This window comes from Peromyscus eremicus, chromosome 19 (assembly GCF_949786415.1).
Source record: "Peromyscus eremicus chromosome 19, PerEre_H2_v1, whole genome shotgun sequence".
Lineage (NCBI taxonomy): Eukaryota > Metazoa > Chordata > Mammalia > Rodentia > Cricetidae > Peromyscus > Peromyscus eremicus.
This window is the reverse complement of record NC_081435.1, coordinates 54,310,568-54,323,210: the sequence shown is the minus strand read 5'-3', so window position 1 is coordinate 54,323,210 and position 12,643 is coordinate 54,310,568. Positions and strand designations below refer to the sequence as shown.

General features: G+C 40.7%; 1 pseudogene; it reads left to right on the top strand.

Annotated features, from left to right (window-relative positions):
- The first annotated feature begins 9,153 nt into the window (after window positions 1–9,153).
- LOC131896066 (transmembrane protein 41B-like) lies at window positions 9,154–10,099 on the top strand (annotated as a pseudogene).
- The last annotated feature ends 2,544 nt before the right edge of the window (window positions 10,100–12,643 follow it).

The following is a 12,643-nucleotide window of genomic DNA, read 5'->3' as shown; positions in this document are numbered from 1 at the left end:
GTTGGTGTCTATGATTGATTCAGGCCACACAGGCAGTGTAGCTCAGCAGGCCCAGAGCAAGATAACCTGTGGCCCATAGGACAGCTTTGGGCATGCTGAGCAGAAGCCTTCCACATCCTGATACAGGAGCAGGAGAAGCCACAAAGTTGCCAGTGTGATGGAGTTCACAAGAAATACAGTTCAGACTCTTGCTGGATTATCCAGCCGCTCCCAACCACCTGCTGTGTGTAACTCAACCCTAACAGCATGCGGCCTCTGGGATGGGCTGGAGTAGATTGAGAAAGAGCAGGGCAACGGGGCTTGGGAAAGTCATCGTTCCCAAAGATTGAAGACTTTGCAGCATATCCTCCTTTTAGGAAGAAGCATTCACACGCTTATAAGTAACCCCTCACCTCTGTAAGGAAGCACAACAAACTCATTGGTCCCCCAGAGTGAACTTTGGTGAAATCACACCTCAGTTTGTTGTTGGGGCTTTGGGAGGAAGGATAAGTAAACCTTGCTAATTCTCCCCCCTGGGAAAGAATTTTAGTAACACTCAGTATTTTCACGTCTCTTCTACATAGCATTCCATATATTCTATCTTCCCTCAACCCATGTTTCACTTATTTTACTAGTCTTAAACATCACACACAAGTTGTTAACTTTGGTATTTGTACTCAACATAGCCTAGGAGGCTCATCCATCTTATTCACTGATCGTGTTTTGTTTATTACATCATGGAATATTCTCACATATTACATTGACCATATGAAAGAAACACATCTCTGAATATTTTCCCCAAATGTACTGATCCACTAACTGACCCAGGAATGACTTAAGAAAATCTCTGAGTTGCATTGATGGGACTCATTAGACAAGCAAAGACACGTTAAGACGTTAGCACAGCTGTTCTCTATCATGATGGGGCTGGACCAGATGATTCCTTTTGATAGATTCCTTTTGGTAATATATTTTTGAACAAATGAAACAGTATCTGAGATTCACAATGTAATAAAAAAAGATATATTACATAAGTCTAAAAGTGAGGCATTATGTGGTAATACCTTCTTTATTTAGAATTTAACAGTATTCAGAAGAATGAAAAAAAGACAAAATAATTCTGAGAACTATAGACTCACTTGTGTTTATTGATTGTCTTAGCTGGGGTTTCAATTACTGTGAAGAGACATTGTGACCACAGCAACTTTTGTAAAGGAAAACATTTAATTGGGTGGCTTACAATACAGAAGTTTAGCCCATTATCATCATGGTGAGACACGGTAGCACACAGGCAGATATGGTGCTGAAGAAGGAGCGGGGAGTCTTATATCGTTACCAATAGGCAACAGGAAAGGGTCTGAATTAGGCATAGTTTGAGCATAGGAGATCTCAAAGCCCACCTCCACAGTGACACACTTCCTTCACCAAGGCCACACCTACTTCAACAAGGCCATACCTCCTAATAGTACCACTCCCTATGAGCTTTTGGGGGCCAATTATATTCAAACTACCACACTGATACAATCATAAGATATGTTTTCCATGTGTAAGGCATTCTTTCTGAAATCACATAATTACCCATCAAACATCTCAGAGCACTATAATTTTGTACCAACAATTCTGGTTAAAAAAAAATGTTTAATTGTCTTTTCCATTATATGCTATTTTTATAGTTATACATTATTTTTACATAATAGTATATAATAGTTATGCACTATTTTTAAAGCAGTTTTATATGCTGGTGAACTTCTAAAGAAATGTATCATATTAAATGATATTACATGACCATATTTTTCTAAATACCTTTGAAAGTTTATTAAAACCATTATTTCCAAAAGTGTGTAATAATTAAATGCCAGAATGACTTATACTTCTACTTATACAACTTCACATAGTATTTACATTACATTACAATTACAGTTACAGTAAGATAAATATACTCTGTTGTTAAAAAATAAATGCCTAGACCTTATTGATAGAAACTTCCTGTTTCTTAGGCAGTGGTGGTGAATGTCTTTAATCCCAGCACTCAGGAGGCAGGGCCAGGTGGATCTCTGTGAGTTCGAGGCCAGCCTGGTCTACAGAGCAAGTTCCAGGACAGCCAGGGCTACACAGAGAAACCCTGTCTCAAAAAAACCAAAACAGAAAAAAAATAGAAGGAAAGAAAGAAACTTCTGATTTCTCACCTTGCTGGAAGGTTAAAAAAAATGTTAACTTTGGGGAAAAAAGCAAAAATGAAAATCAAGTCTAGGAGGAAGTGTGGAATGTTCTGTCTGTTTTATGTTAGATTTCAACTAATTTTCTTGGTAGTTTTTTGATACATCAGCTAGCCACCAAAACATCCCAACTACTTCTGTAACCACCTTTACTTCCAACTTTCACCTTCCTTCCTCCCCCCCACCCCCACAAAATGTACCTGCTTCCCATGTTACCCTTTGGGACATCTTGTGACTGGTTAAAATAACTCCATTCTTTTAGGGAGCATAATTCATGCAAAAGTTTCAAATTTATGGCAGTTTAACATTTCTCATGTCTGACTATTTATTTATTTATTTATTTATTTATTTATTTATTTATTTATTTATTTATGGTTTTTGGAGACAGGGTTTCTCTATGTAGCCCTGGCTGTCTTAAAACTCACTCTGTAGACCAGGCTGGCCTCCAGCTCATACAGGTTCACCTGCCTCTGCCTTCTGAAGTCTGGGAATAAAGGCGTGTACTCACTGCCTGGCTTCATCTCTGACTCTTAAAGTAATTTTTGACACTAACTTCAGTGGAATACATAAAAAAAAATGGAAAATATCCAGAATAAAATAAAGTAGAAGAGAATACAATTCTTTTCATGTAAAATTACTCCTCCCACTACGCAAGTCTGAAATGAAAGCAGATATCTGCTCTACCTCCCAGTGAGGACACCCAATCACAAGCTCACACCTCAAAATCAGAAGCACTTGCTTAACTCCCCTGGTTGGCAAAGCATTTGTTATCCTCATTAGCATCCAGTTGTTATTAGGTTGGGTCCTGTCTTAGCTAGAGTTTCTATTGTTGTGAAGAGACACATGACCATGGTAATGCTTACAAAGGAAGACATTTAATTGGGGCTGGCTTACAGTTTCAGAGGTTTAGTCCATTATCATCATGGCAGAATGTAGCAGCTCATAGGCAGACATGGTACTGGAGAAGAAGTTGAAAGTTCTACATCTTGACCCAAAGGCAACAGGAAGTGAACTGAGTCCCACACTGGGTGTAGCTTGAGCATATGAGGCCTCAAAGCCTGCCCCCACAATGACACACTTCCTCCAACAAGGCTACACGTACTTCAACAAGGCCACACCTCCTAATAGTGCCACTCCCTATGGGCTAAGCATTCAAACACATGAGTCTATGGGGCCATACCTATTTAAACCACCACAGGTCCTTAAGGGTTTTGTTTTGCTTTGTTTTGTTTTTTGTTTTACGAAACAGGGTTTCTCTGTGTAGCTTTGGAGCCTTTCCTGGAACTCACTCTGTAGCCCAGGCTAGCCTTGAACTCACAGAGATCTGACTGGCTCTGCCTCCTGAGTACTGGGATTAAAGGCATGTGCCACCACCGCCCAGTGGTCCTTAAGTTTTTTAAGTTAGGACACAGAGTAATGGGTTCCATAATGATATTTGTATACACATATGTCATTATACTTTGTTCTTATTTGCTCCATCCATCTCTCCATATCCGATCCTATGTTCCCTCCTCCTTCTTGCTGGTCCTTTTCTTTCCCCCAAATAGTCCCTTCTTCTGTTTTGAAGTCACTTGTGTACCATCTTGTTTGATGCTTCTGTAAGCCAGTCCCCAATTTAAATGCTTTCCTTTATAAGAGTTGCTGATGGGAGCTGGAAAGATGGCTCAGTGGTTAAAAGCATTGGCTTTTCTTCCAGAGGACCCAGGTTCAATTCCCAGCACCCACATGGCAGCTCACAACTTTCTGTAACTTAGGTTCCAGTGGATCCAACTCTCTCACACAGACATGCAGGTCAAACACCAATGCACATAAAAATAAAAAGTAAAAAAGTTGCCGTGGCCATGGTGTCTCTTCACAGCAATAAAACCCTAAGCAAGACTCATAAGCAATAAATTATTTAGTTATTAAGTTGTACCAGGCTTTTTCTTTTGGGCCACCAACCAGCTCATAAATCATGACGCAGAGATTTATTATTAATTTTGAATGCTCAACTTAGCTTAGGCATATTTCTGGTTAGCTCTTTGAACTTAACCTGTTTGTCTACCTTTGTCTCAGGCCTTTTTACCTTCCTTACCTCTGTTCTGTATGTCTTACTTTCACTGCTTCTCTATGTCTGGCTGGCTGATGGCTGCCTGGCTTCTAGGCCTGAACATCTCCCTTGTTCTCTCCTCCTCCTTCACTCCTTTTCCTTCCGAACCTAAATCTCCCCTCCCTATTTATTCTTTCTGCCTGCCAGCCCCGCCTATCCCTCTCCTGCCTAGCTATTGGCCATTCAGCTTTTTATTAGATCAATCAGGTGCCTTAGGCAGGCAAGGTGAAACAGATGTAACAAACATATCTCCATATAATTAAACACACATCCTTACATCATTAAACAAATGCACCATAAATAAAAGCAACATGCCTTTATACAGTTAAAGTAATATTCTGAAGCATAAACAAATATAACATATCTTTGCCTAGTTAAGATAATATTCTATACCATTAAGTTGGTTTTTATCTTCTCCCTCCATTCAGAGGTCTATGTGAAGGAGGTGATTGGAAGATTATAAGAGCCAGGGCTGGTGGGAGACTCCAAGGAAACAGCAACTTACAGACACAATAGGGCAGATGCACAGGAACTCACGAGACTGTGACAGCACACCCAAGACCTGCACAACTACAAGCCAGACACAATCCCAGCACAAAAGAGGGGAGTGCGCCTAAAGTTCCACCCCTAACAAAGAAGCTATTCAAAACTGATAGCACCTGGGAGAGGAAAAATCTGTTTTCTCCAATGGAGGGACACTGGATATATCAACCACGCTGCAGGGCAGGCCCCACATCTCAAGAATTGGCCAACACAAATCTGACTCCATGTTTTTAGAGGCTTTTTTCTTTTGTTTTGTTTTTGTTGTTGTTGTTTGGGGCTTGTTTTTGTTTGTTTGCTTGTTTGTTTGTTTTGTTTTTAAGAGAAAGAAAGAACATGAAGTTGGGGTGTAGGGAGTGAGGGAGGATCTGGGAGGAGTTGAAGGATAGGAAAGAATATGAGGGAAAAAAAGTACACTATGAAATTCTCAAAAAACAAATGTTTTGAAAACCCAAGAATCCACACTCTACTCTATAAACATGTGTAAATATCACATAACAGTTAAAAATAGAAGTAGGTAATAATAATTTCACTGTAAATTTTTGATAATATTTAGATTCAGTTATTGTATTTTATGTGTATGAGTGTTTTGTCTGTCTGTATGTGTGTGCACCACAGGTATACTGGGTGCCTGTGGAGGTCAGAGAGGACATCAGATCCCCTGGAACTAGAGTTGCAAATGGCTGTGAGCCACCATGTAGGTTCTGGGAATTGAATCCAGGTCCTCTGTAAAACTAGAACTGCTGGGCCATCTCTCTAGGCCCTCACTGTCATGTTTAATTGTTGCTACTTTGTTTATTTTGTTGCTGTGATAAAATACCATGACCAAAAGCAACTTAAAGAAGAAAGAGTTTATTTGGCTTGTGGTTGCAGAGGGATAGAGTCCATCAAGGAGGGAAGGCAAAAAAAAAAAAAAAATTAGGGAAGTCATGGCTTAGCAGTAGGAGCAGGGAGCTGAAAGACCATGTCTCAAGAGCAGAGAAAGCAAGCAGAAAATGGAACAAGGGGATGAACCCTCAAAGCCAGCCCAATGATGTGCTTCTTCCAGCAAGACTGCATCTCCTAAAGCTTCCATAGCCTCCCCAGACAGAACTGAAAACTGGGGATCCAGTTCAAACACATAAGCCTATGGGGGACATTTCTCACTCAAACCAGACAACATACTCCTTGAAGAACACTGGGGAACACAAACAGCATCAAAGACAACAAAGACCAGAAGCCTGGGAGCAGTGCAGTTGACCCTCAGTGAGAAAACAGCCAACGTGGCACTCTCTGGAGGAACTCACCCGGGAAATCTAGAGCCCTGTCAAAGGAAGACCCTCCCACAGGAGCCTGTGACTCTGAGGAAGAGCTGAATGTTTCAAAGGATGGCATTTCTGGGTGAGAGACTATATAGGATGTGAGAAGCATAGGAAGAGGCCTCTGCAGGAACATTCAAAGACAAAATCCGCTGGAAAGATTTGGAACTGATATTAATGAGACTCTTCTTATCTCATTGCTCCTTTCAAAGGCAATAACCAGAAAACTGAGCACATTTAGAAAAATGCAGGAGCAGAGGCAGAGTCTTTATGTTCGGCAGTTTCCGACTTTGTTTCAGCAGTGGTATACAGACTTGCAGAAAGCTGGGAAAGGGCACAAAAAACCAGCTGGTACGTTTCAGTAGCAGCAGAAGATTTCTCAATGATCTAGAATTACTCAGAGCCAGCGGCTTAACCACTTAACTGCTTATCCAAGCAGCTCATCATGTATGAAGACTGGGAGAAGAACCACAATAATCTACTTATTGATGGACAGTAAAGGTCAGTGGCTAGGCTGCAATAGCACCAGATAGATGCTCAACATTAGGAAAACTTAAGTGACCCCAAAGACTCTTCAAACTGCTGCTCTAATGAGTCTTTGAAGAAGGAATTTGAGCCTAAAGTGACACAATTATAATGCTGGCCTTGAGTCCTTGGAGCAGTTTCAAAAGTCTAGCTTAAAGTATATCATCAATCACTTGCTTTAGAGCATCTGTTCCTAAATTATATGTATCAAGTTCTCGGCTCTTTAGTGATAACAGTGAATTTACCAACACCATCAAATGATTTTTTTTCCTCAAAACTTCCTAATTCTTCTGTAATAATATTATATATCATTGGGCATTTATTTTGGCATGCTGGGGCAAATAAAAAAATCATTGGGGCAGAAGAGTAGACCTACTGGTTTTATACCAAAAAAAAAAAAAAAAGCCACATCAAAAAGCCAAGATCTCAAGAGCAGACAGAATAAGGAATCCTAACATCCTAGACAGAGTCAATGGCAAACAGAGTGTCAGAAAGAAAATGAGAGAAGAAAGCTTGGAAAGACAATAGCAAAGAACACCAAGACCCAGCCCCACCCTTGAGAGTCTACAGCTCCTGAAGAAGATACAGACAGGGCTCAGAAATTACATTCCAATTCAAGAAGAAATTGGTAAGAAAATCAAGACGAGGGTCATGTTGCAAGAGGTAAGCCAGATACGATTGGTGGAAGAGTAACCCCGTTCAAGAATCAAACCAGGAGTTTGGGTGTCTAGCCAAGAGAAGGAAAATGAGAAGACCAAGGTCAGAGCCTTCATGCTAAAAATGATATTCAGAATCCCTTGGGTTAAAATGTTTATTTTTCCTGCCAGATGTTTATCAGAGGCCAAGGATCAATAGTTCAAACTGTGGGGGCAGGCAATTATGTCCTATTTTAGACCCAAGGTTTGAAGGCACCAGACTGTCTCTTACTTCCTGTTAGCTGTTTAGGCTGGTAAGGCATCACTTCACAGTAGCCTTCAGCATGGAGGTTGTGGGAAACCACAGATCCTCACTGGGTGGTGCTTCAGGTAATCATCTTGTAAACATTGGGGTCAGCCTCAGGTGAGAACCTGCACTGTAGCTGGAGAATTTCTCTCCAGCTCCCTCTAAGTCCCGCCAGTCCCGGAACCCACTTATAAAATAAACACACAGACTCTTACATTATTTAAACTGCTTGGCCATTAGCTCAGGCCTATCATTGTCTAGCTCTTACTCTTATATTTAGCCCATTTCTATTAATCTTTACTTTGCCATGTGGCTCGTGGTTTACCGGTACTTTACATCTTCCTTGTCCTGGCAGCGGCTCCAGGCGGTCCCTCCTTTCTTTTCTCCTTCCTCAATTCTCCTCTCTGTTAGTCCCGCCTATACTTCCTGCCTGGCTATTGGCCAATCAGTGTTTATTTATATAGAGTGATATCCACAGCACTGCTCCTCTACATAGTACCTACTCAAAGGTGCCTTCCTCAAAGGCTTTATCATTGTAGGCCCTCACAGATGACGGAATGTCATACTGAATTAAAATATTCAGTGTGAAGTGTTTATCAATTAGATTCTCTAAATTATCGACTCCTACTTTAGGACAATGTCTTCACTGTTCTTCACCTTGTCTAGCAACACTGTGTATCAAAACTCACAGCCATGCCCTTCTTAGAGAGGTGGTGTTGGGTGGGTTGTGATATTGACAAAAGATAAATCCCTGAGGATGAGTTGTCGTCATTATTTTTTTTCTCAATGCTGTGAGCAAGAACCTGGCAAACACAACTTAAGGGAGGGAGGTGTTCATTCCGGTTCATAGTTTGAGGGTAGAGTCCACGGTAGGTGGAGGAGTCATGGCAGCAGGTCACATTTGCATCTACGGTCACTAAGCAGAACAATTTACTTCCTCCTTCTTACTTACTCAGACCTCAGACCATGGACTGATACCACTCACATCTGGGGTGGGTCTTCCCACTTCATTTAACCCGATCTAGATAATCCTTCATGGTAATGCCCAGAGGCTTGTTTTCACAGTGATTCTAATCACATCAAGATTAACCACCACCATGACCTTATGTGGACATAGGGTCTTCTCAGTGGCCAGAGTGTCAGGTCTCTTCCATCACTTCCTGCCTGTCACATTGCCTCGCTTCTATGCAAGATGATATTTAAAATAACTACACCATCTTCAGTTATCAGAAAGAGTCAGTAAGGCTCAAATAAAATAATGTATATAAAGCAGTTAAGAACAATAATGCCAGGCGGTGGTGGCGCATACCTTTAATCCCAGCACTCAGGAGGCAGACGCAGGTGGATCTCTGTAAGTTCAAGGCCAGCCTGGTCAGCCAGGGCTATGCAAAGAAACCTTATCTCAAAAAGAAAGAAAGAAAGAAAGAAAGAAAGAAAGAAAGAAAGAAAGAAAGAAAGAAAGAAAGAAAGAAAGAAAGAAAGAAAAGAGAAGCTGCTAGGGGAGTTTAGTCATTCAAGGGGGCGCAGCACCACTGGGCGTTCTTCACGGCCCCCTGCAGCAGCTATGGCGAAAGGACGTGTGGCTGAGCGAACGGAGACCTGGCCGCTGCACTCAGCCCCGGTGGGGGACCGGGCAACCGGCACTTGGGGTTCCAGCACACGGGGTTCCACCACGCCAGGCAGCAGAGACCACCTGAAGGACAAACCTTGTGCAGAAGCTGGGTCAGGAAGAATGTCACTCCTTATACTGGTGTCCATTTTCTTATGTGCAGCATTTGTTTTGTTTTGGGTATATAAAAATTTTCCTCAGCTTAGTAAAGAGTGAATATGAAGGTTCCAAGAGACACGGATGATGCCAAGGCTTTAGGAAAAGTTCTCTCCAAATATAAGGACACCTTTTATGTACAAGTATTGGTTGCTTATTTTGCTACATAGATTTTCTTGCAAACATTTGCTATTCCAGGTTCCATATTCCTCAGTATACTCTCGGGGTTTCTTTATCCCCTTCCACTAGCCTTATTCCTTGTCTGTCTGTGTTCTGGACTTGGTCAAGCCTCATTCTGCTACATGCTGTCCTATTTAGTTGGAAGACCTGTTGTATACAAATACCTAACAGAGAAAGCAGTAAAATGGTCACAGCACCTCCCTCTTTTATAGCAATTAAGGCAGCAACAACTCTGTATCCGCTTATGACAGCGGGGAAGCTGTTTCCTGGAACTCAGTATTTATTCTAAAAGTTTGGCTCTTCTCTCTATTCTGCCAACCATCTTCCAGAAAAAACTAAAACAGAAATTTGAATAAAAATCATGGGATTTGTTTACCACCACTACCACCACCATCATCATCTCAGGATTAGCAGGTGTATCCGTGTTATGTTTTGAAATCACCTCTTCAGTAACTGAAAGAAGGATTTGTAAAGTAAAATGTCCCAGGAGACGGTTAAAACAATGCATTTATGTGGCAAGGGAGAACAGAAATTGTGATACTATGAGAAGTGCTGTTGTCGGATTTGTGAGGTGTATGTTATCCGTTACTCTCCCAAGAGTAGCTCTGAGATAAATCTACGATTGCTTTGTTAAAAAAAAAAAAAAAGAAGAAAAGAAAAGAAGAAGAACAATATAGCTTTCACTGACACATATAGGTTCATATTTGTCTCACATACTTCATTTTATGTGGAGAAATCTATTCACCTTAGTGACCAAGTTGTCTTACAGCTACCTACTCTCTCTTTCATCATCCTCTGATCCTTTCTAGTGTGCATTCAAAATCATAATTGATCAAAGAATGGTTATCTGCATTCTCCCTCTGTAACTGTAGAAATCTAAAGAATAAATATTTAATTCTCCCGGAACTATAAAATTAAGAAAGTCTACATTTGAACTTTACTTTAATGAAGCAAAAATCCAAATAGCAAACGAACACATTGAAAGAATAAAGGAGCAGAGATAATGTCTTTCTTCATGCCTGGTCTTGATGTTCCATCCACTCTGTGTTGAAGTAACAACAACAACAACAACAATAATAATAATAGTAATAAATGTGCCAAAAAGATGAATAAATAGGTACAAAGTTACTGGTGTTTCCTTTCATAATGATTTTTGAAATATTAAATCAGGAAATAAATGTCACTGGTGGCACAATGATAAAACTTGTCACTTGGAGAAAATAAGTAAAATATGCTTTAATTATACAATCTTACAATTAAAATGGGGAAGTTTGCCGGGGAAAGAAAGCCCTTTTTGAAAGCTCCAGGATCATCTCAAAGCTTTGTCTAAACTTGAATTATTTCCAAACAGCAGGCAGCCAGGACTGTGGAAAAGGATTTCCACACTGTGGGCCTTTGCCACACATGAATAGGATGATGCTTCCTGTGTTTCAGACTGCTTAGTCTCCTCAAATTACAGCCTGGCTTGGGACAAATGGGACTTCCTGGAGTGGCTGATGGCGTGAGCGCTGCCTCCTGGCTGAAACCTCTCCTCAGGTTTCTAGAAAATTAGCCATTACCTTCTGTTCCTTTAAAGAGACAACCTTCCAAGGACAGTTTTAATGAGCTTACCACCAAAAATATTCAACATTTTCAGGCTCCACTAATATTTATAACAGCCAGGCCCCAAAAAGCAAGGGACTGTGGGGAGAAATAACCCAAAGAGGAATAATATTATGTAATGAGAAAAAATAAGTACTGTTCCAGAGATATGAAAGAAACTTTAGTAGCATAGTATTTCAATGAAGTCAGCAGTATATTTTTAACCAAGCGTGAAAAGATTTAATGTTCTGTCCAAATGGCAGTGTCCAATCACTGCTTATCTTCTACAGCTTCTTTTGCCTTATATGCATGTCCAAGAATTGCTTTGGATTACTATGTAAAACAGACGTAGATTTTAATGTTTCAATATGAGTATGTGCTTGGCATTATGGAAATTGCTAATACTCTTTATTATTTTCTTCTTCTATGGATTTTTGCCATTTCTTACTTTTTTTTTAATCCCTAGGCCACTAGGTCCTGATTTTCACTTCAAAGAATAAAAATAACTATGTGATTTGATTGTACATTTACTATTAATCTTCATCAAAATATTTAAGCATAAAATACACTTACTTTTTCAAAGTAACTTACTTATCCAACGTAAATTTATTAAGCACCATTATATACCAAGTGCTAGTCCACGCTCTAAAGATCAACAACAAATAAAAGATCCGTTCCTTGGCCATATGGAGCACATAGTTTAGCAAGGTAGACTGTAGACAAATGTGTGTTTATTTCTAAAACTTAGAGCAGATTAAAAAGTAAAAGAAGTGACTTGTTCGATGAGGTGTTAGCAGTCCTGGAGAAGATGACTTTTAAAGAAAAGTCTGACTTAAGGGAAATAAAAGCCAAAGAGATATCAAGGAGTTACCCTCCCTCAGAATGAAGGGAAGGGAGGTGAGGCCTAGACAGAAGAGCACTCGGTTGAGCCCACCAGGAAGGTGGGTGTGGTTAGAATGTGGTGGGTCAGAAAGAGGATGTGTGGGGTGAAAACTAAGAGGCAACCTGAGACTAGAACCCAAGCAGGGCCTCTGAGTGAGCCAGGAAGACACCGTCCTCCCCAACAAGGGCAGGAAATGGTATGTGTGGCGTGACTGCTTTTGCTTGCACAGGAGTTGTGTCAGCCATGTTGAGGAGGAGGTTGGTAGGGACAGCTGAAAGTTAGTGCAGAAGTGTCTGATAAACAGTGGAGAGAAGGGGACCAATCCTGACAAATGAAGTAAGAAAAGTCTGTGGGGCTAGTGATGGATTAGACAGGGGCAAGAAGAGGAATCAAAGATGGGGCCTAAATAACTGGGTGAGTGATGAACCGTTTAGTTCAGATATCCTATTCTACCCTTGAGTCTGCATCTCAGCAATGAAATAGTTAACTCATCCAACAGCCTTGGAGCTCATCTGAAATGTGAAATTCAGTCATAAAGAAATTCCTTCTAGGTAACCATGGTAGCACACACCTATAATCCCAGCACTTGGGAGGCAGAGACAGAAGGATCAGCAGTTCAAGGGCATCCTCTTCTGCAAAATGAGT